The sequence below is a fragment of the Strix uralensis genome, chromosome Z, assembly GCF_047716275.1.
Source record: "Strix uralensis isolate ZFMK-TIS-50842 chromosome Z, bStrUra1, whole genome shotgun sequence".
NCBI classification, from domain to species: domain Eukaryota; kingdom Metazoa; phylum Chordata; class Aves; order Strigiformes; family Strigidae; genus Strix; species Strix uralensis.
In genome coordinates this window covers 22078674-22103995 of record NC_134012.1, presented here as the reverse complement: position 1 = coordinate 22103995, position 25322 = coordinate 22078674, and the positions used below count along the sequence as shown (strand labels likewise).

The 25322-nt window shown below is 44.9% G+C and overlaps 1 pseudogene; it reads left to right on the top strand.

The window, feature by feature from the left end:
* Positions 1–25162, top strand: LOC141938229 (AF4/FMR2 family member 1-like; annotated as a pseudogene).
* Positions 25163–25322: the final 160 nt, after the last annotated feature.

Here is a 25322-nt window from a genome sequence, read left to right as displayed (position 1 = left end):
ATGACAGAAGAGAGAACAGGTTGCCACGTTTACAGGCTTCCACTTCTGAGCATCTTCTCCTCCCTCCCTCCCAGCATGTATGGAACCTTTTCTCTTGAATCTGTATGGTGCTCTCCAGCCTCCTGACAGATCAACAACTGTGCGTGCTGCTGCCTTTCTGCAGTACCAAAAGAGAAGATCTGCAGGCTTTACACTTTCAAAGACAACCTCTTCTTTTTAGTGTATTCTCTAGGTCTCCGGAGTGGGAGTCCAGTGATATAACGACTCCCTGATCCATGTGTGCTGTATCCTGCTTTTTCTTTAGCAGTGTACAAGAGAGTTTATTTTTAGGACACTATCTCAGGACACCCTTGATAACCCAACTTCTACATAATCTAACCCTTAGTAACCTAACCTATTTTCTTCTTCAATCCATTGTAAGCCCTGTCTTCCCTTTTCAGCTGCCAAGCAAACTTTTTTTTCAGATTTTGTAGATTTTTACTAAGTGCAGAATTGGCTTTACACAGAAACTCTGCTGCACCCTTAGACCTGGTGTGCTTCCCTGCTCTGCATTTTGCACAGCTTCACCACCTGCAGTAAGCAGATGAAGCAATGAGGTACCAGCCACTACACATATTTCATCTGTCCATGTCCTTTACATTACACCTTCTGTTTTCATGAGCAAACAGTTTTAAGCTGAACTCATTTTTTGCAGGAGCACAGTGTGCATCCCCGATTTCTAAACCACAATGGTCAGTAGAAGGCAATGGCACTCATGCCACAGTCTGCACGGAGCTACCTGGTCACGCTGTGCTCTTCTCCCCTCTGTCTGCTGAAGTATGTTAGAATTATTTAAAAATCACATGCACTGCTTTTCTGTCTTTCATGGAAACTGTGATCACAAACCCCATGATTGAGCAAGGCAGAAATATCATTCCTATTAATAAGAGCTTTGCGCTATGAGAAACTGCATGATACCCTTTTTCAGTGCTCAACCCTAACTTACAACATTTTCTTAATTTTATTATTTAGAAGATGTTTCCAGTGTCTGGAAAAATGCTGTGTGCTATCTCAGCCATAAGGAGTAAGGCAAATAAACCACACTGGAAAAACTCCCTCTGTGATTTGCTTAAGTAGCAATTTATGTGAACAGGAAATCTGCTGCTTATTTCACTTAGAAGGGAGTCACAGCCAAGAAAATCCCATGATAAAGGCCGTATCATACAAATGAGGATTAAGAATTTCATAAATTTTATTTACAGAAGAAAGTGCTGGGCGAAGATCATAGAATCATAGAATCACAGAATGGTTTGGGTTTTCTGGTAGCTTAATTATCTTTACTCTTTTTTTATTTTTTAAGCAAGCTTTGTATTTTTAGAGTTGTAAGATGTTTGAGCCGAGGGGGTATGTGTGAATGAGTAATGTTTCAATGACTTACACATTTTTTATAATCGTGGGCTTCAAATGTGGCTGCTTTTCAGAAGCATTTTAAGCATCTCTGTTGCAGCACAAACAACATTTTGTCTTTATTGTCAACAAAATATTTGCTGTGTTAAACAGAAGAGTTTGGCAGGTCTTATAGAATTTTTTTAAATACTTCTTCAAAAATGCACATACCACTAATGTGCTAGCAACACATTTTTGGTGGCAGTAGCACGTATCATTTCTGCCCGTGCTAAGCTACATCAGGACAGCTTAGACTATTGGGCATTTCAAAGTCATGTTTTGACAAGTTAGTCAAAGTATTTATTACAGTAAGTAACAAAGTGGAAAACAAATCATTGATATGCTGCTCTTAAGAGAGAACTGATTTATTTTATTCCCAATTTGCACTTTTTCCTTCCTTTTGAGGAATCACAGCCTATTGGATCTGTAGCACACAATCAGAGCAAGCAGAAATCCAAAGAAAACACACTCTTATGTGTGTATGAGCAGACAGTTTTGTGTGTTCTGTGTTCTGTGTTGAGGAGAACATCAAGTGTTTACATTGATTAAGGAGTGCGATTTCCTGTGCTTTGTTGACCAGTGATGAATTTAGAAAACAGTTAAGAGATTGCATACAGCCATGACCTAGAAATTAAGGCAGCAGTTTGGCAGAGAATGAACAGTATTTCATTAGGAAACCCTATTTGGAGTGATGAATAATCTCAATGGCCAACAGTTACCTCCTGGAAAAAAGTGACTTTCTAATCTGATGTTCAGAGACCACAGGGTAAAATACGCTACAAGTGAGGCAAATAAAACCGATTCCTTTTTGATTTACAGAATGGTATGATGCACCTGCAAAAACATTGCCTAGTTCTCAACCAAGAACATCATAAGTAACCACACTCGGTTCCCATCTCTACTGTGCAATTTCTTAAAAGAACCAAGAATGAATTAAAATTTGGTTTACTTGATGATTCCAAAGGTTAAGGTTTTATCAGTCTGATTTTTCTCAGAAAATTTCAATGCAGGGAATTTTCACCAACAGAAACTTACTGTTTTGCGATTATGGCAACTGTGTTAAAAACAAAACAAAACTGAAGCAAAACCCTCAACTATTAATGCACCAGATTGAAGGGCTTTTTATCTTTTAATCTGTGGCCACTTAACATTGTGTCACACAGTGCTATTCAAACTACTAATAATGCATTCAACTGATGTAAATTATAAGGAATACAAACTGAATCTGATCTGTTCTGCGTATCGTTCTGAAGCCTGTGAGGGCTAGTAAAGCTACAGCTACAAAAACTCTGAAAACTAGGGGTGAAATTTTAAAGCAATCGTATGGCATACCTTTCTGCAACTGCCCAAGGAAAAGTTTTCTGAAAGTGTTGTCTTAATTTTATTTTTATTTTAAAAAAACAAACAAAGAAAGAGAACTTTTCTTGTGGAGATTCTAAAAACCCCAATTTATATTCTAATAATGTTAGCTAGTTGCAAAGTGGGGTGAAGATTAAATTTCTGTAGCTTTTTTTAATAGTGTGCATGTATATTTCTACTTTTCTTTAGATATTTCTTCTTTTCCCTGTCATGTTTTCTCTCAGAAGAAGGAGGATAGCCACAGGGGAATGGCAAAGTCAAAATAGCCGAACACAGCAAGCACATAGGTCTTTGTGAGTGTAATCAGACAGAGTCCTCGTGCACGGAGAACCTCTTCTCCATCAGCGAGAGGTACTCGGGGACTGCGTGGTCTGTAAATCTTTCCATTTTATTTATAGTCTGACATGACAGCTTGACAGAGTGTGAAGGTTTGTGTAGTTTTCCTAACAAGCATCAGGAACACTCACTCCCTACTCTTCCAAGGTGATGTGGTTCACTGGGGATCTTTCATATTTGTTTTCTTGCTATAAAATGTGTTGTCATGAGGGCTTGGAGGTCTTTTCTTCTTATTTGGGCACAAGAAAAATTTCTCACAGAATGCCCTTAGTTTGGAAGGAGGTTGAAATAAGCAAGAGTTTTGACCTGATTAAAATCCCCGCCTCTGTTCCCAAACTTTTTATCCCATTTTTGGAACAACACTTGTGTAATTCTCTGGGTTGAGGACTTAGTCTCCAGCCAGTTTCAAGATTTGAATCACTATACTTCTGGACAGCAAGAGTTTTGCCTGTGTCTTTTCCAGCTCCTTTTGGGAGGCCTGCATGATTGCCAAAGAGGCTGATAACAATCTGGGAGAACTTTGGGTCCCTCTCCACAAATCCTTCCCATCTAGCCTTTGAGGACCTCGGTAATGCTTTGAAATTGCAAGCAGCAGTTACCACTTACAGACAGAGGAGTAAATTATACTTTTGGAAACTTGTGCAGGCAGCCTGCTCTGTTCTCTAGCAATAGTAAAAGAGGATTTGTGCCTCCCCACTCGTAAACTGCTTTCAGTATCTGAACTGCTCAATGCTACAGTTACTGCTGAGATGTGCAGGAGCATGAAGTTCATTGTGTAAAGAAGAGATAGGAGACAGGCTTGACCCTGGCGTTTACTTATGTATGTGTGATAGGAGACTTCAGCAGCAAAAAGAGAAGCCCTGCGACAGAAGAAATATTGACAGCTCCTGAGAGGAGAGAGCATGAGCATGCCCAGCTTCTGGTGCAGAGACAATGCTTTCTGCCCCCTGGGGACCTGTGGGGGCTAACAGCATGCTAGCCTGTTGCTTTACAAGGACCAGACTTCTTCCAGCCCGCCCTGCTGTGTTAGAGTGCCAGGTAACCTTTGTTGGCTGTGTTGTGAGTGTGCTAGGTAACCTGCGCTGAGGAGCAGTCCCCTCACAGGACTTTGTTGTCTGTCGATGGCAGCCAGCAATACTGACCTCCACTGCAAAACGTCCTGAGACCATTTGGAAAGCAGAGTGACATGTCCAGGTTGTGTGTTAACTTTTTATCCCTTGTTTAGGTGATGACAGGGTTTAGGAGATTGAGCATCCTGAATGTTCAAAAGGGATGTGGAAGGCTGGTTTGTTTTGGCAAGCACAAACCAAGTCTTTCTCAGTGTCTGCTGCTTGAAACTGTGTCTGCCTTGGCTGATATTTATCTTCTGACTCTTTCAGAATCCTCCAGGATGTCCTGCAGCTCAGTGATAGCGAAGAGAGTGGTGATGACAAGTCAGTTTTAGATGTTCTTATGCACTAGGCACACAGACATCCCATCATGACTTGTGGCGCTGAGTTCCTTAAGTTGACCTTTCTTCCCCCTCTCCTCTTTGTTTTTGGGAACAAAGCAGGTTGTTGAAAAGCCACCACCTTCACTTGCTCCTCCAAGATACAGGTTTTTTCCCAAACTACTAGACAGACCAAATAAGGGCGAAAATACAAAACTACTTTTTATATAGGGGGTAGATGGGTAAGGGTTCCTGGTTTCTCTTGTAGATACAGGCTTTGGTTTCTAACTGCCTGGAGCTGCTGTTGAAAATTGGCTTTAGTTGTGTGTGGTTTTACTGAAAGCTCCAATCAGAAATAGTAATCCAGGCATGCTGGATTTTGCCTATGCACCAGGATTTAATTTCCCCAACTGTTCCTTTCTTTTCTGCTCTTGCCCTCCATGAGTGTGTATGTAGATCACACTGGAGGTGATTGGATTTTCAGGTGTAGTAGTGATGGGTGAGTCCAGTTTTAGTTCAGAAAGAAGCCCAAACCAGCCAAGTGGGTGAAGAACAGCAAAGGGTCAGGTAGACTCCCTGAGGCTATTTCATCTCCTCCTGATAAGGCAGATGATTGTACACCGTTCCTGCCATGTATTGCTAATCGAAGCAATATTCAAGGTAGACTGATCAGCCATGTGTCAGCATTAGAGGAAGAAAGGTGGAGAAGCCCAGAATTTTTCCTATAGGACAGCACGGACATACATTTTTGGCTTGATATGTATATTCTTCAAGCATACAAAGTCAGGCTTGCAGAAGGGAGCGCCAGTTCTTGGCATGAACTGCATCCCTGCAAGCTCTTGAAATAGAGTGTTCTCACGATACCAGTCTGGATCAGCAAGGAGCTTGCCTCCAAATCATACAAATGTGTTGATACTGATATTGGAAACAGGCTTCAAAGTAAAAAAATGAACATTTTGATTTTGTAAGCCCCATTTCAAAATGAAAAGAAGCTGTGCATAAAAGTCATGGCTCTCCCTCAGTTCCATTCACTCCCATTGTCAGTGCTGGAGAAAACCACTTTTGAGTTGGGGAGGGTGTTGGAAAAAATGCTGCTCCTTGACATGGCTGTTAATGAAACAGTTATAGCACCTTGACCAAGTAACACAGAGGAAGGAGAGAAAACTTAAGGGGAGAATACAAAAGGAGAAACCATCCTGGAATGTATGTTTCCGTCTTGTTAGCCTTGACTGGAAATTTTTCTTTTGAGGGTTGGGGCTTTCAGAAATACACTTGACAGTTTCAGTTGTTTTCTGAATTTGGCTGGCTAAATGCAGCTTGACATTGCAGCAGTGATGGCCTGCTGCAGTATTTGTCTGGCTGAGTTGGAGTTGAAGGTTTTATTATTTCCAGAGGTTTTTTATGCCGGTGCTTCATCTTTTGAGTATAACAATGTATTCCTTTGGCCTTCTCACCTCTCCTCTCAGTGCCAAAACACAGGGTGTCAGTTTTAATTTTGAATCCTGCCATGTCAATAGAATAAGTAAGTAACCTTCACCCATGCTGCCCTCTAATTTTAGCTCATGGTGATCTTGGAGCACCCTGCAGTCCCAGCCCAGGAGTGTGGCATCAGCACATTCCATCAGCCCGGAGTCAGGGAGCATCAGTGACAGACAGCTCTTCAGACTCAGACAGCGTGTCAAGTGGCAGTGAAGCAAAAGACCCTCCGAGAGCATCAGGACCTGAGGTGAATGCAAATCAAATGCAGAGGCTGTTTAATACAGCCTCTTGCCTCAGCCTCTCTGCTGTCCAAATGCCATCAGGACAGGAGACCGGAAACACCGTCATCGTCCAGGGGTCCCCTTGACATCTTTGTTGCATCATCAGACTTTGGTTGCCCTTTGTTGTCCTTCTAGAGTTTGTCAATTAAGTAACACCATGATTAGACTTCTACATGACTAACCTGGAAGTGTTGCCCCCTCTCCTTTGGCATCATTGTCTAGCACTCCTGGAGGAATTAGTGCTTTCCCTGGCGAGACACAAGCGAGGTGCGGATGAGATGCACGGCTTGTCTGGGGTGTTTGGGGCCCACCTCTACCCGTGCAGCTTTTCTGAGTGCCGAGGCTATGGGCTGCTTCAGGGTGAGACCAGTTTCCTGATATGTTAAGCGAGGCTGCTGCCTCCCGGCACCTCCTGTGGGTGAGTGGCAGATTCAGCTTCTCCCACAGGGCAGCTGAAGTGATCAGACCTGCAGGAAGGGCTGGGATGTGCTTAGACTTGCTTCTGCTGAATTTGGAGAGCACTGCAGTGGCATTTCTGAGGCTTTTATTGGGAAAAGCAGACAAACAGAACTTGGTGCCTTAAACTTTCAAAATTGAGACTGTGCATTTTTTAAAAATCTGCTCAGGAAATGCTCACGCCCCATGGCTTCAGACAGTTCCTCCAGCTTGCAAAACATTCTCAGGCCACTGGGGAGTGCATGGCTATATCTTATGGACCACAGCTGATGTAAGCCAGTCTGCTGACAGTTTTGGTGTACTCCCTCACAAAGCCCAGAAACCTTGCGCTTTATTTCTGCCTGCCTCCCCCAGCCCTAGCTTTCCTTTCCTTTACCTTAGAAGCACACCAACAGGGAGAATCTGATGTGCAGAAAGCAAGCTTTGAGAAGGCATATCTTTTCTCTCACATCTAATACACTTCACCCTCTCGCAGTTCAGTTACAGACTTTGCCCCCTGCAATGTGGGTGTCTTTGGAAGGAAAGATGTTACACTTCTCCTCTTTCACCAAAATCTGCCTAGTTTGTCCTGAAAATACTAGATTGTAAGATCGTCCTCACTTGACTGTAGTCCTGGCTATTTGCTGTTGACCATTTTATCCTTTGTTATTCATCCATGGTGCTCAAGGAACAAGTTAGTGCACGTGGTCCATTTGTTTATCGTCAGTTTGTAACATGCAAAAGCACAGACTTCAAGACCTATAGGCAATAATTTATTTTTTTTTTTTAAAAAGAAGTCTCTTACTCTCCTATGTGTTTGGAAAACCTGATGAAAACCTGTACTATGGTGTAGATTACAAACAAGATAGCCGATGGTCTAGAAGGGCTGGAAAAAGATCAGACTATGTCACTGTCTGATAGAAACCTACATTATAAACCAAAGTTTACTAAGTCTTTTGGCCATGTTTCTACAGTGTTTGACAAAAAAAAAAAAAAAAAAAGCCTTTCAGTGCTTCAATGGCTATAAGTTAAAATTCTAATGAAAATAAAGCAGATCTGTGTTATCTGAAAAGTCGAATGGAATTTGTGGTTTAAATTTACTTACAACCCATGCTAAAACCAAACTACTTTTTAAACCAGGTTGCTAGATTTACTCTCTCAAAGACAGCTGAAGATGTGTATGTCTTGTTTATGTGCATGTTCTGTAGCGAGTTGAGTCTGGATAGAGAAGAAATCACATCAGAAGGAATTCATTGGTCTTGGAAAACCTTGTATGGACTAGGTTTTCTCTTTTAGGGGAAGAGTTGTCTCTTCTCAGAAGTGAGAGTTGTGACTGGGGATGAACGTTGAGGGTGGGAGTGAAGCTGTGCTCAGATGGTGCCCAAATAATGAGCTACACATTTGAGTGATGCGGACATATATGTGATCTTTTCAGAACAGACCCCAGAGACTCATGCCCTGGATTTGCAGCTTCTGTTGTCTGTTTTAGGATTAGTTGGGTTTGCTTCTCTCGTAACTTGTCAGAGTACTGTTAGATTAGGCAGGGCTTGTAGCAACTACATTATGTTATCTGACCGTGACTCCAGAGGCCTTCAGACCTTGGCCAGGGCTCATGCCTTGCTTGACCCAGAGGGAAGTGAGTGCTGGGTTGTGTAGGCTGGGCTTGATCTGTCAGTCATACAATTTCTTTTGCTTAAACCACAGGAGCCTGATGGGCTACCTGTCACACTTCAATGAGATGTGATAGCTGGAACAGCTCCTGATCCATTTTGAAAACAGTGCTGTGTGCAGATAACTTTCCAAAAGCGTGGCGACGACAGCACCTCATCTGTTTTTACAATTGCTGCTTTTTTTATATGTTGTCTGATTGTGGAACGATGTTGGTTAGTGGCAAACCAAGATGAAGCTTCCATGTAGACAGGTCTCTTACTGAGTGGCAGCTAGGGCTCACAGAGATCCAGGAGTGCTGTGCAACACATTTGATTGATCCCGTGTTTCTGAAGTAAGTGTTGATGTGCACACACTAGCGCAGCCCCGCTGTCTCATGGTCTTTAACTTTCAAGATCTTTTAACAGTAAGTGGAAATTTTACTGGGTTCTGGTTAGCTGTGCTAGGATGGATACAGACCATAAAGGCATCAGTCTTGCATCCTTCCTTTCTCTTTTTGTCTGCAGCCCAACCCGCCAACTTCTAATGGCAGCTCAGCAACTGGCTAACCAAGGTGAACCCACCAGCAGTGTCAACAGAGATTCTCAGCAAAACCGCCCCTGGGGATGAATGTGAGGAGAGCAAGGAGCAGGGGCAGGGCCTCAGCAGCAACTCCTCCCAGCAGTGCACTGAGCCGAGGGAGCCTCAGCACAAGAGCTCGGACCAAGCAGCCGTGGCTTCTCAGGACACTCATCTCCCCAGCAAAGACAACTGCCAGAAGTCTCCTGTGCACACCCAGGAGCCCTCGCCCAGGCAAACTGCGGGTGTTCCCCCAGTGCATGAGGGGCCCAAGGGAGGCCTGAAGGTGTAGAGTGACCCTGGACCCCTTGAGGGCAGAGACCAGTCTACCAGGGAGAAGACAAAAGTCAAACCGAAAGGGAAGCCTGGTGCAAGGAAGCGGGACCTGGAGAGGAAAACCACAGACACTCCTGACAAGTCGCTTCAAAAGAGGAAGGTGAGAGGTTGGAGGTGGAGGTGAGTTTGTACAAGGACCAAGGAGGTGGTTGAAAAACACACTTGTAGAGTTCATTTCTGCTTCATAGCTTGGGAATGGATCCATTACGCTCCTTCTCTAAAGGTGTTATCAGACTTCTAAAGAGAATTTGTATCAAACCTGTCCACAGGTGTTTCCTGTTGGTCACAAATCCCCTGCTAAGCAAATGAAAAGCCCTGCAAGCTAACAAATGCTTTGGTGTTTTAACACATTTTTTGATGTGTTTTCTTGGAATACTAGTTTTCTCAGACAACAAAACCCCTCTTATGTTGGAGGAGTTTTTGGCAGCAGGCTGTGTCAGCATGTGGCTCGCCAGCTCCCTGTAAGCATCTGTGGGTTTCTCTGGCTTTCAACCCAAGCAGAGCTTTGGAGGGCTGTGGTGCCCCTTCCCCCTGCAACCCCTTTCAAAGCCACACGGTATCTGCAGCACCTCCCAGACTCTGCAGCCATCTGCGCTACCCATCTAATGTCTGTTGTGGGAGAGCACCTTGCCTGCAGTTTGTGGGGGTGTCCAGAGGGAGAACCCACCCAGGCTACCCCCCTCTGTAGTTTTCAGTTTTGTCCACATGGGCACCTTCTGCTGCCTTTCGCCATGGAACCTCAGTCTGAGCAGTGTAGTCTTTTCCTGGGTGAAGTAATTTCCTTCCATGAGACATTCGTGATTGGTTGCTTACACAAAGATGAATGAATTCTGCAGGTGCCAACTGTTACTACTAGGGGTGATAGCAGCAGCCCCCTGCCTTTTACTTTTCTATAAATGCAGACTATGAACTGAACCACATTCACTGATAGTGGATCTGCTTTGGATCTCAGCGCTTGGATAAATACGCAGCAAACGTCTCTGGTTGTCCCTGGAGCTGCTGCGGTGCCAGCCGCAATGTTAATGCTTCAAAGATGCCTGTGTCCAGTGATGGGCTTCCCAGAGACCCCTCTGCAGAGTCCTTCAGCTGTAAGAGCTGCTTTCCCCTGAATGACAAGACAGTCCTTTAGCTGAGGTAGCAGCTGCTCACTGGTGGATTTTGGGAAGCTCCCTCCCAAAGGGGGCTGTGAATGTCCTTCCAGCCAGCTGGTTCATTTGCACAAAGAGTTAGCTGCAGGCCTTATGGTGAGTGGATGTTTCCTGTGGATATTCCTGGGCCTGCAAACCTTTTTGGTTCTCCTCACAGAGCAGGTGGCTTAGCAGGTGTGGGTGAATACCCTTGGTTCCCTCACGGGTTTTGTTAAGTCTTGTAATTTTCTGAACTTCCCATAGCTGTGGGGGAGAATTGAGAAGAGCAGGGAACTGGTGAAGAATCTCGAGAGACCCTGGCAGTTCCCCTCTTGTAGAGCAGAGGGAGAAAGGTAGAGAAGGCAGTAAATCTGTCGCTGTCATGGTGCATCAGTGTCCTTGGAGGCTCAGGCTTCATGGTGGCCAGCTAGGTCAGGTCCAGCTGTCAGACATCTTCTGCGGCAATGAAGAAACAGTTCCAGGACATGGTCGAGGTGCTGGAGCCTTGCCCTGAGCACACTGCCAGAGGGAGACTCTGTGCCCAGCACAACCCACTGAGCTCCATCACGGTGACATAAACCCTCTTGGGAGGGAGACAGCAAGGCCTGGAATGCTCCCGGCCACCACCAGGCACACTGTGGGTAACGCTGACTGATCAGTGTAGTTTCTTTCACATTTGCTTGGCTTGTAGCAAATTATTTTGAAGTTTTTAATTCAGGTGAGATGATGATTTGCATGCTTTGTATTTTAAGATCTATGGAGTGCAATTAAAAAGTATTATTTATTAGCTCTCTGCCTTAATGATTCTTGTTCTTCTAGAAGATAATGACAATGATTTTAAGTGACTGTTTAAAATTTCACCTATATCAGATTCTTGTTAATAAAACCAAAAATCCCAGCACATCTGGGCAAGCTGAGTGATCTAACTCTCCTGTGAAGGCAGTTTTTTCCTTCCCTCTGACAAGGTGTATCACAAAACACAATTGCTTGCAGTTCATGACTTTCCCAGGAGGAATCTGAATGCATGTCTGTACGATTCAGACTGAGTGAGGAGAAAAAAGTTCATCCAGAAAGATGAAATGCTTATTTTCAGCAATGGAAGTGCCTTAATTTTGATTACTATTAGCAACAAGAGGTTTAGCAGTTGCATCCCCATCACTACAAAATAATTAATCTATCTAAGCAAAAGTAGATAAAATGTCATTTTAGGATACTTGTCAGTGAGCCTGAAATCCATATCTGCCATGCTCTGTGTTCCCCCTTTGTCAATTCATATATCATGTCTTTTCTTTTTTTAACCAGAATCGATCAAGCTTACTTGATCTGTACTTTACATGAACTTTTAAAACCTGAGTCATTTTTTTTCTTTTTTTTTTTTTTTCCTTCTTGTTAGAGGGCAGTGGAGAAAAAGATTGATGGGAAGAAAAAAGAAATGAGAAAAAGAAACAAAATCATCTCAGTCTTCAACTGACAAAGACTCCAGCAAATTGAAGTGAGTATATGGTGGTGGGATGGCAGAAGGATGTATAAAACTGAGTCTTACTTAAAAAGGTTAAGGCAAGGAACTGTACCTCCTGTCCTTATACTCATGAGTTTGCTTATAACATAATGTGCCTTCTGAAACTTCATCTGCTGCAGATTTGTCTTTACATCCTGGAACCAACCACGTGGCTGTGGGAATGTAATTTATTTGCCTTTTTCTTTGTGGCCAATGTGAAGTGATACTTGGGTGTCACCTATCTTCCTCTCTCTCCTTACTGCTGAGGATTATGGTTCTAATCATTCAAGCATAAACTGATGTTTCAGTTTCCTGTTCATCCTCCCATACTTGGTTTACACTGCTGCAAAAACCTTGAATGTTATGGCATTTGTCCTGATTTCTAACAGCTGAGATGGGAATGAAGACTTCACCATTTGAAACACCAACTTGTCCATCCTGCAGCTCGCATTGCTGCGTGCTCTGATCCATGTATTACACCTAGCTCAAAAAAATATCTCTATGCTGCAAGAAATTTAATTGCCAGTTGTGCCTGTCCTACTTTTCCCTCTAAGCTGGTAGGCAAGGATTTGCACTGCTGTCTTTCAGACCAGATGCAGGAAACAAATCTGTGCAAAAACAGTATGTTGTTTGTGTTGCAAACAGTGTGGTAGACTGCCTGCCTGCGGGGATGCAGGAGTCATTTCCCCTTCTCCAAACTCCAGTGGTGTTAACCTGCCAGCAGATGATTGCCTGCAGTGATCTGGGAGGTGGCAGCGGCTCTGTGGGGAGTAGCACAGACTTGTTCTGCACTGTAGTTTAGAGGCTTCAGGGGATGGCAAGAGAAATTGCCCTCCAGCTGAAGCTGTCCCTGCTCATTGCAGGGGGGGTTGGACTAGATGACTTTTAAAGGTCCCTTCCAACCCCAAATGTTCTATGACGCTAGGTGAGTAAGACTTGAGAGTTCAAGTATCAATTATTTCTTCTTTCATGAGAAATAGAACTAGCCTTGCAATGCTTTTTAAAACGGAGTTGGACTAGATGATCTTTAAAGGTCCCTTCCAACCTAAACCATTCTATGAGTCGATGAACTTCTTTGCCCATGTCTTCCTCATTCTGGGTTCTGCTGTCTTTATTTGGGGGAAGTTTGTAGTCTCTCTGCATGGGAAGCAGGAGAAAGCTTTATCTAATTCATGAGACTTAACATGCGTTTAAAGATCTTAGTCTTTGTAAAGTGAGAAGATGATGTGAACACTCTTTGCACAAGAAGAAACTAAGGTGCAGACAAATGGAATTGCTTGCTCAGGCTCCCACTGCAAACAGGTGAAATAGCTGAAAGTGTAGCCCAGGAGTCGTGACTCTTGTTCCTGTGACTGAACAATCATGTCCACAGCAGAGAGAGTTCTGGCAGCCTCTTGGGAAAGGCCATTGTCCTAAGTGTAACTGTATGCCCATCAATTTTGTCCGGATGATCATTGCCATCTTCTTAATTGGACAGGTCATGATGAAAGCAAAAAGTCAGGTGTTAACGCTGATACTCTCTGCTCCCTCAGCTGCTTTTGCTGTCACCGGTTACGGGCTTTGAATAGCACTTGCCTAACAGACACACAACCAGCGTGCCGTTTGAATTGTGACTCTCTCTGAAATTTCAGGTGGCCTTTATGGCCAGGGATTTCTCATTTCTTCCAGCATAGCATTTGCAGTCCTTCTGGTAGATCTGCTGAAACTTGCCCCGTCATTTGCAGACCAGTGTACTGCCAGCATTTTGACCAGGTCTTTGCTAGAGTGAATGCTTCCAAGAGCATGTCTTCAAATGGACAGTGTTCTCAAGAGGGGTGCCTCGAGCCCCAGTCATGGGCTACTACATTCAATTCCCACTTGCCTGTGGCTTGAATAGGAGGTATTGGCTTGGATTGGTATGTAGTGTTGAGGTTTGTGTCCTGATGATATCAGTAAACTGCTTTTCTGCGGAGAAAATACTGACGTACTCTTAAAGCACTGAGACAGTGGGGCTAACACTTCGTTGGGTGAAGGGCTATTTCAGCTGTGGCAATAATGGAAGGGCTTTAATTCTGGGGTTCATTCTTCCCTTCTTCTCAGTGAAAACGAGCACCCCTTCCAGCCATGTTCTGTCTCGTGGAGTGGGAAGGATAGGATGCATTTCTGGGGAGAGAGGGCTCTGGCTCCAGTCAGGGGATGCTGCTGTGCTCTGTGCACTCTGCTCTAGAGCATCAGCTGTACCAGGGTAGTGAAGCTGGGGAGCATGTGTGCAATGAGTAGGGACTGTACCAGGGGAAAGGTGGGTTGTGGAAGAGGGGAGAGGACTGTCCAATGCACAGCAGGATGAAGCAAGATGTGCAGTGTCTCGCTTCAGTCTTCTCATGGGGTGTAACTTAATTTCCTCCTCTTCTGATGATGCAGTCCATGAGCTGGGATTCACTGCTCAGCGTTTTCTTGGAAACTTTGAGAAGTTGGATAAAAATGATGTAACTGAGCAGTAGTGAAAGAAGGATTAGAGCTACGTAGTGCTGCTTAGAGCTGCCCGAGTTCCCTGGTAATCCTAACTTCAGATGATCAGAAATCTGATATGCCACTGTATTATTACATGGGATAGCCTCTGCCATTCAAAAGCACAGCATTTTAAGTCTCTCTCAACTGAATCCTCTCAACTTTTGTAAGTGTTGGCTAGCTGAGCTGGCAGGTCTTAAAGGAACAACTCAGTTTAATTCTGTCAAAGCATGTGCAGGATCAAGCATCAGGGTATCTCTGACCATAGAAGACACCTTCTGCCATCACGGAGAGAGAGAGAGGCAGTGCTGCAGTTCATTTAGCTTGTTGGGTGATTTGTCCCAGGGGTTTTATTGGCTGTAATTACCTCTCTCCCTCTTTCAGTGAGAAGGGGCTGTGTTAGAGGGATGCCTTTTTTGCAACATCCTGATATTCTGGTTGCAAGTCTTTACTCCAAAGACAAGTCTCCTGAGGCTTATTCCTACCGGAAAAGCAGATGGCTTGTATGTTGTTGACAGCTGAAGATGTGGTGTCTAACACACACCAAAGTCCCTGAAGTTTCACTTTGCTTTTGCTGGACTCTTTCTGTTACCAAGTCATCTCACACTCCCAGAGAAATTGAAACAGAATTGGTACTTAATGTAACTCAGTTGTTAAAAATTTCCTACATTATATATACACCATATTCACCCTAACTGATGAATTTGCTTCCCATCTCCAGAGCATCAAAAGCTTCACTTGAAACCCAGAAGAAAGGTGTCCTGCTACCCCTGCCACTGCCACCCATGTCTCCTGCACCTCCTGCACCAAAGTCAACCAAGACAGCCAAAAAGAGACCCAGAAGTGAGAGTGATGAGCTGCCGGCCATGGATAACACTGCCAGGAACAAGAGCAGCCACAAGGATCCTTTGTTGTCCGAGCACAAGAAAGAGGAGAGAAATCACGCTGACCTGTCAAAGAGCATCAAAGTAGGTATCCGTTATAACCGGTGGGGTGTTTCCTGCAGCGCGTGGGTGCTGTGTGATTCTCTTTAGGAACATGTCCTGAGGATATTAACAAGGACGGACGATAAACCAGCCACCAGAGAAAGCTCTCTGAGCATTTTTGCCCCTTTAATGGCTCTCTGTGACTGTCTGTTGCTAGCCCGAAAGCCTGCGTTGTAACTTTTCTGCTGACTTTCCGTCACCTGTTTTCATTTCACCAGTGAAATGTAGTGAGAAGGGGAGACCAGTAAAAACCAAAAGAATCATGTTTATGGTAGTAAAGCTTTCTGACTGTAGGCAACTGCAGTTGTTTTGATGTCAAAATAAGTGTGTTTACACAAAGAGTCAATTGCTTATAAATAAGAAACAAGCAACCTGTGGTTTTGACTGCAACCTGGGCATGAGGTTTTATAGCTTGCTTACAAAATTGTTAATGATCCTTACAGCTGGATCTTTGCATTTTTGGGTTATAAAATTCAATTCAAATCTTATGTGTGGCAGGGTGTGCATGCTCTAGGATGATGTTGTGTGTGTTTGTTAAACCAGACTCTGCATGCTGCATTAGCAGGCTTCAAACTGCTTGCTTTTTCCTGACAGTGTAGTTAGCAATGGAGACTGAGCAACTTCTGTGTGGTTAAGCTGGAAATAAGTGTGAATGGGTATTAGCCGTTCCTGCCTTGGCTGGTGGCCATGAAAAGTGTGCTGCTTGCAGCCTTGCTGCTATCTTAGCCATTGTGCAAGGAAAGCTGCTACTTAATTTCTTGGAAAAGTTTGAATGGTATTAAGCTTTACTAGCAGAAGCCAAGTTTCCATTTCCATTATTGGAGGGGGTGCTGGGGAAGAAGCTAAGAAGAGGTGGAGAGCCTGGAGAATAGACTATGCCTGGGACAAATAAACATTTTCTCTTGAAATTTAGGAAAGCCAGGCTTTGGAATTGGTTTAGACATATCTCTCTAACCAGCTTTATCTCCACTCTGTGGCTCTCTGCAGGGGATGTCATAAATCCTTTCCGAGTGACGCCTTTGCCAGATGCCGAGGAGACCTCAACTCAAATTTGAAAAGTAAGTTTTTGTTCTACAACCCTCATCTCTATTTTCTGAAGATGCCAGGCAAGGCTAGTCCTACAGCCACCCTGCATCCTGCCTCATAATGAGCACCTTTTTTAGGAGGAAAGAGAGAGGAAGAGATGTCTTGAGACGTGCCCTGTACTGCCTTCTCATGTCTGGGACTTACCTCCCCCCCCCCCCCCCGACACAAAGCAAAGGTCTCATTACAACAGTTCTTGGTTTGAGGGAAGCTCCTCTAGAAATTAGGTACTTTTTAAATCGGAGAGGAGGTGTCTCTTGTGCCTGCCTACAGGTGATGGGTTTTGATTTGTCTAGTTCTTGACAAGTGGCAAACTCCTCTGTCACAAGGTAACTGTCACAGGCAACTGACTGTTTCAGGGAGGGCATGACTCTTTACTGGCTCGTTTTGTTAGAGCACAGGTGGCTGTGTGCTATTTGCACGGTGAACAGATTATCCCAGTGCACACAAATGCACGTGGTCGAACTTTGTCATTGTTTAGGTGTTGATTGAGACCAAGACCTGTAGAAGCCTTGGTGACCACATCTCTTGTAAGCAGATAACTTGAATGCAAGCTCTTTTAGTCCGAGATGAGTGCCTGGTACTGCAAAGCTTACCGTATGTTGCGATCAAAATGTGTTTGTGGTATTGCACTTGAGGAATGATGGGAGGTCACATAACTACGATCTTTCCTTGGGAGCAAAGAAATAAACCTGGCCCTACAGTAGTCTATCCTCTAATGGCTTTTTATTTTGAAATGTAAGTTGCTAATATTATTCTAACATACATTTTTTAGGAAATCAATTCATTTTATCTGTGTATGCAGCTGCTGTGTATTTCTGTACATGCAGACCACATTCATTTAGTGACTATCATAACTGTAACGTGTGTTTGATAAGGCTGTAACAGGCTTACCGAAACAGGTGAGGCCTCCTGGCATCCTCTAGATATGAAGGTAAAATTGATAATTCTCCTGCCCTTTTACTCTGTTTTCTGTTTTTCCTCTCTCTGTCCCCAATTCAGACAGCGCCCAGTGGAGTACTACATCGAAGAGGCCAGGAGGCTGAAGCACAAAGCTGATGCAATCGTAAGTCTCGGCCCTGTGCTGGAAATGCTCACCAGCTCTTGGATTCAGAGCTGATCCCTGCCTGCATGGGATAAGATTCACTGGCTGACGGTACTTCTGTACTTGGAGTATGTCCAAGTCACCTGTGGGGAGGCTGTCTTTATTTGCCTAATGTTCAGACATTTCCCTTGGCTACAAACACATCTAGAGGATGCACCTAGAGAACAGGATTCATTCTGGTGCTGTCTGAGGTCAGCAGGCCTGTTGGCTTTGCAGAGCTATTACAAAGTCCTTGGAAGAGAGGTGGAACATTAGTTATAAGACAGTTTACTCTGAACCATCAGGATCCTTACGGTAATTGTGTTGCTGGTGAACAAGACTCGGAAGTGCCCGTTGCAGATGTCACTGGCTTTCTCGGCTATGGGTAGTTTAACAATGTGTGTGAAGGAACATCTTTTTTTGCTAATTATGGTTCAGTCAGATAATGTACATTTGCTACTTGCCATTTACCTGTGAAAATGAAATGAGGGAATACTGCAGTAGGCAAGTCCCATCTGCCTCTCATGAGGTAGGCCTCAAAGACCAGACAATAATATCCAAAACACGTGAAGGTAATAAATTGCTCAAGGAAGACGTTGAGGAAGAAATACAAATAGCCAGAGCACACGAAGCTGATGACTGGGACCACATTAGGGGCTCTGCTGAGAAGCCTTTAATTATGACCCAGAGGCCTGACTTGCATCTTTTTCTTTCTTCAAATCATGCTTAACTAGGCAGAAAAAAGGAATTCAGGTACACTTGAGAGAAGTAGCTTTTGTCTTAGTCTAAAGAGGAGAATTTTCTTCCCAATTGACCGACAAGACTGGAAGGGCCTTCCAGTACCTAGATGCTGCCCTTTCCTTCATTGAATATGGGATTGCCTTGGAATCGGATGCAACAGAACCAAAATCAGCTTCCAGTGTATTCAGTGGCACCATAGATCTCCTCAAGTAAGCGGTTTTCACAGCGTGATGGTCAGGCAGCGTGTTTGGAGCGGGAGGGGTAGTTGCATTGCTTGTTTGCAGCTGTGGCAGCTCTGGATTCCCCCCACGGAGTAGAGCTCAGGCTGCTGCACAAGCACAAGGCAGCCCATTGCCACGCACCAGAGACAAATCCTTTGGCATGTTTCAGCACTGCTGATCAGAAGGAGGCACCTTGTCCTACCCAGCATTTGAGCTGCGCAGCTGAGGTACACCAGAAGACACTGGTTACGACAGTCAAGGATATGAAGGAGTTTTTAGTTTATCCAGTTTTGAGGTTGCTTTTGCATGTGAGCTCAGTAGTATTTCAGTTAGAAAAAGCACAACAATACTGTGTGTGGAGGAACAGTTTGTGGCCCAAAGGTCTTGCCGCTTGATTGAAGGCAGATTTTACTGCTTTCTCCCATGTGTCTTTCTACCAGTACACTTCATTGGGGTTTCTTTTAGCCACCTTCACCAGTTAGTTTCACAGCCATAGTAGATCTATGTAGGTAGTATGACATATTCAGGCAGCACAACCCAAGGAACCGTGTATTGGATAGAAGAGAGTATCGGTTTATTCCTCTTGAAATTACAGGTCATGTGAGTGTTTTTGAGAGCTGATTTGACTTCTTGCCTATAGAGCTGAAACAGCTGTCAGGATTAATTATTTATGTGTTAGACTTCCAAGTTTTTCAATTACATTATCTGCTTTCTGGTCTTGATGGACTGCATTTCCAAGATGCTCTTGTTGCTTTGTTCTCAAAAAGGAGATTTGCTTGCTTGTTTTTTGCCAGAAGAAATATTTCCACTAAGATGTCTGTCTTGTCCAGAAACACTTGAATTAATATTTCACCTTCACTAGTGGGGGGCACCTCTTCTGGGCCCCAGGCCTAGAGGTGGCCCACGAGGGTCATCTACTTGTAGGGATGGTGCCCGTTAATCAGTGTAAGAGGAGAGTGAGTCATATAAGGGGCCACATCTGTTCCCGCTGCCTGCAAAACAAGGCATTTGGAGACACAGTCCTCTGCTCAAGACCATACAAACCACTCAGTGCCAGGACTAAGAATTCAGGGCAGGTTTCCTGACTTTTTGGACCAGTGTTTGAGATAACGGCATGCACTGACTTTTCATAAACAGTGGGACTTCAGAGCACTGATGGCTGTCAAGATTCTTTTAATTTTGTTTCCTTAGATTCATCATGACACTGAAATCCTTTATGGACTCCTCATCATCTTCACATGACAAAATCTTTGCTGTGTTATGGTGCCTAACTGTTTTTCTGTGCCTTCATATTCTGTTTTTAGACTTGATAGAGTGAAAGACCCATTACATTCAGGGTGAAGGAATGAGTTAAATGGCAATCAGAGTTCTGCAAGTGAAAAAAAAATCACAATATAAAAACCAGAATGAACTGGAACATTTCGAAAGGGAGCCGGGATATCAAACGTGGAAGGGACAGGCTCTAAAATTTGATCTGCTGGTAACTTGAGAGCACATAAGGGCTTTCTCCAAAGGTGAAAGAATGCCATTTGGCTGCCCATGTTTGAGTTGCGTAAGTGAAGCTGTAGCTGAAGGCACTTCTGGACAGGGGCTTACTCAGCTTGTGACACCTATGTGAGGCTGGGCACCTGTTTATGTAAAAGACTAGACATGGCCCTTCCCCAGTTGCTTTTTTTCCATTATGAGTTTTTTTAGGAGTCTTTTTTTAAGATGAGCAGGAGGAGGAGAAATTCGGGCTTTCTTGCCTTTGCAGTACAGCTGATGTGTGCCTGCCTCTGTCCCACAAGGCTGATGACTGCTGAGCAGGCAGCAGCCAGCATCAACACTGATGCTTGGGTGTGTTTCTGTTCACAGCATGCACTGCCAGTCCATTCTGCACATGGCAATGTGCTGTTACAGCAAAGACACTGCCATAAGGTATTCCAGGATCCTGAATGACCACTTCAAGGTAGGGCACGCATATTACTAAGCTGCCAGCTGGATGGCTGTGGTAGTTACTGATGTTGGCTGAATAGCCCAAACCTAACAAGAGTTCTGTTCCTTGCTGCAGAGTTCTTCCAGATTAACACAAGCACCTTCTCCGTGTATTCCAAGGTAAGATTTAAAAATACATATGTTGTCATGTTTCTATAAGGGTGTGAATGAAAACAGGAGACGGAGTGTTTGAGGTGCGAGCTGCATTTGAGAGTGCCTCACCACTCGCTCCTTCCTGTCACCTGAAGTCATACCGTTAGGGGCATGGGTATTTCTGCTCTCTCTTTCCTGTCTTGTTGGAAAGGGTTTTTTTTGTTACGGGGTCCAGAGTTACCACGTATTAAGCAGAGCAGTTCTCCACCCGAGAATCGGGTCAGGGGACCAAGGAAGGTATTGTAACTTGGCTGTGTCAGAGCCCCTGTTGTTGTCGTCATCTGTTAGAGATCCCTTGAGACTTCACGGGATACCATCCCCACCTCCCTAGAAACTGCCCAGTAGGATTGTGCCTGCACCCTGTGGTAGAAAAAATGTCATATTTTCCTCTTTAGATCAGTCACCAATTAAGAAAAAGAAGCTAATTTTCTAATTTCCAAGTTGTTGAGCATTTTGTCCTTTCTGTGTACCTGCAGCAGTGATGCTGTGTATGCAGCAGCAAAAGTAAAAGGCAGCTGTCACGTAACAGTGTTTGACCCAGTGCCCAGCAGACTGGGCCCATGTTTGAATGGCAGTGAGTAAGAAAGAGTTTTTCTGTGTGCGGTGGCAACTGCATTTGGCAGAGAGCTACCCAGCTCCACGCCTGCGCCTTTTAAACTCTGTGGCTGAGAGAGGCTTATTTGGTTTTTAATAGTGACGCTGAAATTCCAGTCATTTTTCTACCACCTTGCATAGTACAGTTTATTGGGAAGTCAATGGTCTCCCCAGAGCAGCGGTGGAAGCCCTGTCATACCAGCCTAAAGTCAGGTTGGGTGAAGAAGTGATGTGATGAAGCCAGCCTGCGTCAGAAGGCGGGCAGCTGGCCGCAGTTACCTTCCGAGGGCTATACAGAACTGCGTGTAGACTGACCTGGCTGCTGTGACTGGCTGTCAGAAAGCTGCAGCCTTCATCGGTGGGGAGCTTCAGCGTGCCTGAAGTGGATGTCTTTTGGAAAAAACATTTAGATAATCTGGTGAAGGCTTCCACAACTAGGTGTAGGTGTTGGGAGGTGGATGGGTGGCCCTTTCTGATGTCTGGTCCCACATTTTCTTTTGTCAAGAGGAGCCCTTTGAGTCACAAATCACTTCAAAATCCTTGGCCTTGCACTCGAAGGACAATTACTTGTTACGTAGCTGAACACATCTCAGTTTTCAACACTCCATTCCATACTGCAGGCCTGGATGATACTGAATAGTTCCTGGCATAAGATAGTCTTGCGGCAAGACTTTTAACTCTGAAGTTAAATGTTTGTGATGGTGCTTCTTTCTCCTGCAGAAGCACAGGCATGCCCTCTCATCCTTCTGCAATGCCCTGTCCTGCCAGTTCTGTGAGTTCTCAGCCAGGATTGAATGCCAGCAACTGCAGTGGGAACAGCACTGGCTCTTCATTCTCTGTTCCCTATAATATCCCAAACATCATGTCTTCCTATGTCAACACCACTTCCTATATCATCTATGCGTATGATATTTGGGAAAAGGCTGATGCACTGGCCGGGAAGAATACGGGTAAGTTTTTGCCCTCTGGCTTTTCGGTCATGTGTTGTAGTTTGTGTATGTACTTGCTTAAATCTTAACACTCAGTTTAGCAAACACTGTACCGAAAGATCAAAGCATTAAATATGTTAAAACAGACAGCTATGGCATATTGACAGAGATACCTGATGGTGATATTGATGAGTGTTCCAATTAAAAGGTTGTCTTGGCATGCTCGGATGTCTTAAGAGCTGAGGGATGAGGGTATCAAGGATGTATTGCCACTGTCTGTTGGCAAAAGAAAAGAAGCACAATGTGCCTGGTGGAATTGTTGGAAGGCTGTAAAAATCCTCCCACTGAGGCAGCTGCTGAAATTCAAAAGCCTTTTCGAGTCACCTTTGAATAGAGTAACTTCAGTTGTTGGGTGTCCTCTGAGCAAATCTGTGCTCGCAGCAGCAATGCGTGTGTAGTGTTTTGGGTTATATCCTCCAAAGGCTGATAAAAGACTGTCACTAAGAAGGAGCGGTGGATGCTGCTGGTAGGCCAGAGGAGTGAGTCATGGAGAAAAACCTGTGCAAGGCAGCCTGAGCAGTCTTGTATCAGTCAAGACTAAATTCAAAACCTGCTCTCTGTTGCTGTTCTAATGTAGGGGAGTAATGACTGGGGTAGTAAATACTCCCAGGGGAGTGGATCTGTGCAGGAGAATAGTAAATACTCCTGTAGACTTGGCAGTTGTTGTCACTGTTCAGGACGGTGGAGGAGTTTAGTCCTGGAGCTTGTTGATACTCAGTGTAAGGTACAGGTGCTAATAGGTACAGAGAGCAAGTACATAAAACTGAAAATAAAAGAGGCCACATCCTCAATTCTTTTATGCAATTCATTGGGTATAAGAGGAGGAGAAAAGAGCACTGGCCTTCAGCTATTGAGGGCCCTTAAACAGGGAAGTCACAAATCAGTGGGAAGTTGTACCTGATGTTGGAGCCACCCGTGCAGAGCTGAAGCGCTTTCTGGCGGGTCCACAACCGGGTGCTTCCAGCGCAGGACCCAGCTCCTTGCTGTCACTCAGAGCAGTGCCGTGGATCATGGGGCTGTGACAGGTTGTTTTCCGGCCTCTGAGCTGGGGTGGATGTCTGATCCACATTTGCTGATGGCACTCGAGGAATAAAAACACGGGTGGGGAGGATTCAGCTCCGCTGGCAATGGGATGAGGTGTCCTGCCCTCACGGAGAGCAGGTCGTCTGGGACTCGTCCCACCATGAGATGCCCCTGAGCAGCTTCACTCAGCTCCTTGTCCCCAGCAGGAGGGAGCCTGGCCGGAGACACCCTGGGGGACCCGGAGCTGTACGTATGGTGGCTGCAGATCATGACCTTCCTCCCCATGATGGCCTTCGGCACGCCGCCCTGGCTCTGCTGTGATGCCTGGGTACGTGCCCCCATGCCCTGCAGAGGAGGACACTGTCCCTTGTATGACAAACACTCCCCAAATCCGTTAAGCTCCCTACTGGGGGAAGCTGAGGCTAAAAATCACTGTCCTTCTTGCTACCCCCAAAATCCTGCGCTCTGCCCCAGCACCCAGATCGCTGTGCGCGCTCAGCAGTATTTTTGCTGCAAAATTAACGTGAGTTTTTTGTGGCTTTATACTTTGTGGCTCTGTGCAACCACAGGGCCGGTATCTGCAACGCCTGTAGAAATGACAGCAATTGTCATGTGTATCTCCTTCCCTTTTGCTGATGGAGCTGTTTAATTATGGTTTGATCAAATAGTTAATGTCTACAGTAGGGTGAAACCTGCAGATTCAAATTCAAGATCTTTTTAAACAGTTGGAGGCATTTTTCCCAGGGATGTCCCCTTTAGGGCAATAAAAGGGGAGAGCGAGTCTTAAAACTGGGGGCACACGGGGAAACATCATTAAATGTCTTTGCCAGCAGCAAAAGAGTTTGTTGCTTTGGTTAGACATGAACACCCCGGTGGATCTCACCTGCCAGCCGCTGTCCCTGGCTTTTGCACCTAAATGGGAATAAATCCGCTGTATCAGCCCTGTTTGCACCTTGTTAGCTGCCATTACTTGATCAGGACATTGCAATCTGGTAATCTCTCTTCCCAAGGGAATACATTTTTTTTTTTCTTCTGCTTGCTTTGCTGTTTATTGGATGAAGGACTTGTCATGGGTCTCTTTTTCTTCCCCCACCCTGCAGGTCCTGAACCTCACCAGGCAATGCATACAGAGGCACCGGGATTTTGTTGTGCCACTCCTCCTAAAATACAGCGAGGAATGGCTCAGTTCTGGGTACCTCATCTTCCAGCTGGTGTGGTGGCTCAGCCCCATGGATCCAACCGCTTTCACCATAGAGAATTAATTTCTCATTGGAGGTGAGGTAGGAAATGCAGGGACTGAATGTGCCCCCCAAGGGTAACTGGGGACAATAAAGTGCCCCCTGCACTCGCCTGTCCGCCCCTCTGCATCCTGCCTGAATACAGCATCCATACAGAGATGGTGTGAAACCAAAGGGCTGGGGGGACCCTGCTGGCTCTGCCAGGTTTGCCATTTATTCAAAATGAAGAGTCAATGAGACTTGTTTGTTTGTTTGCTTAATATCAGGGTATTTTTCAGTCCTCTCTGCCAGAAGACACCTCCTGACAATCAGCACTGCTCCTTTCCCCCCTCTTTTCAGCCTGTTAATCCCATTACATGGAGCTCCAGTCTGCAATAACAAAGGAGCAGCACAACGTGCAGCTCCCTGGTCCTCTCAGGGAGCTCCTCACACCACGTTTTGGGGTCTTTCGATCCAAATCAAATGCAACCCAGGACAGATGGGGACCATCAGAGCACAAGACCCTGGGGTCCAAATTCAGGCTCACACGTCCCAGCTGAGCTCGCCCATCCACACATTGCCTGTGGGACTTACTGGAATCTGTATTTCCCACCTGGCAGCTGCACTGAGGGTTTATTCAGCACAGGCAAGTGCTGCGAATGGAGCCCATCAGATCTGAGCCCATCAGATTTACAAAGCCACAGCAAGTTAGGTGCATGCTGTCAAGCTCTCTGTGGCACATTTAAGATGGATTGATGCTTTTATCTGTTTTTCTAGTGGAGATTTAAACGCGGCTGGCATCTGCTTCCCCAGAGTTTTCCCTTGCTTGTTCAGATTTC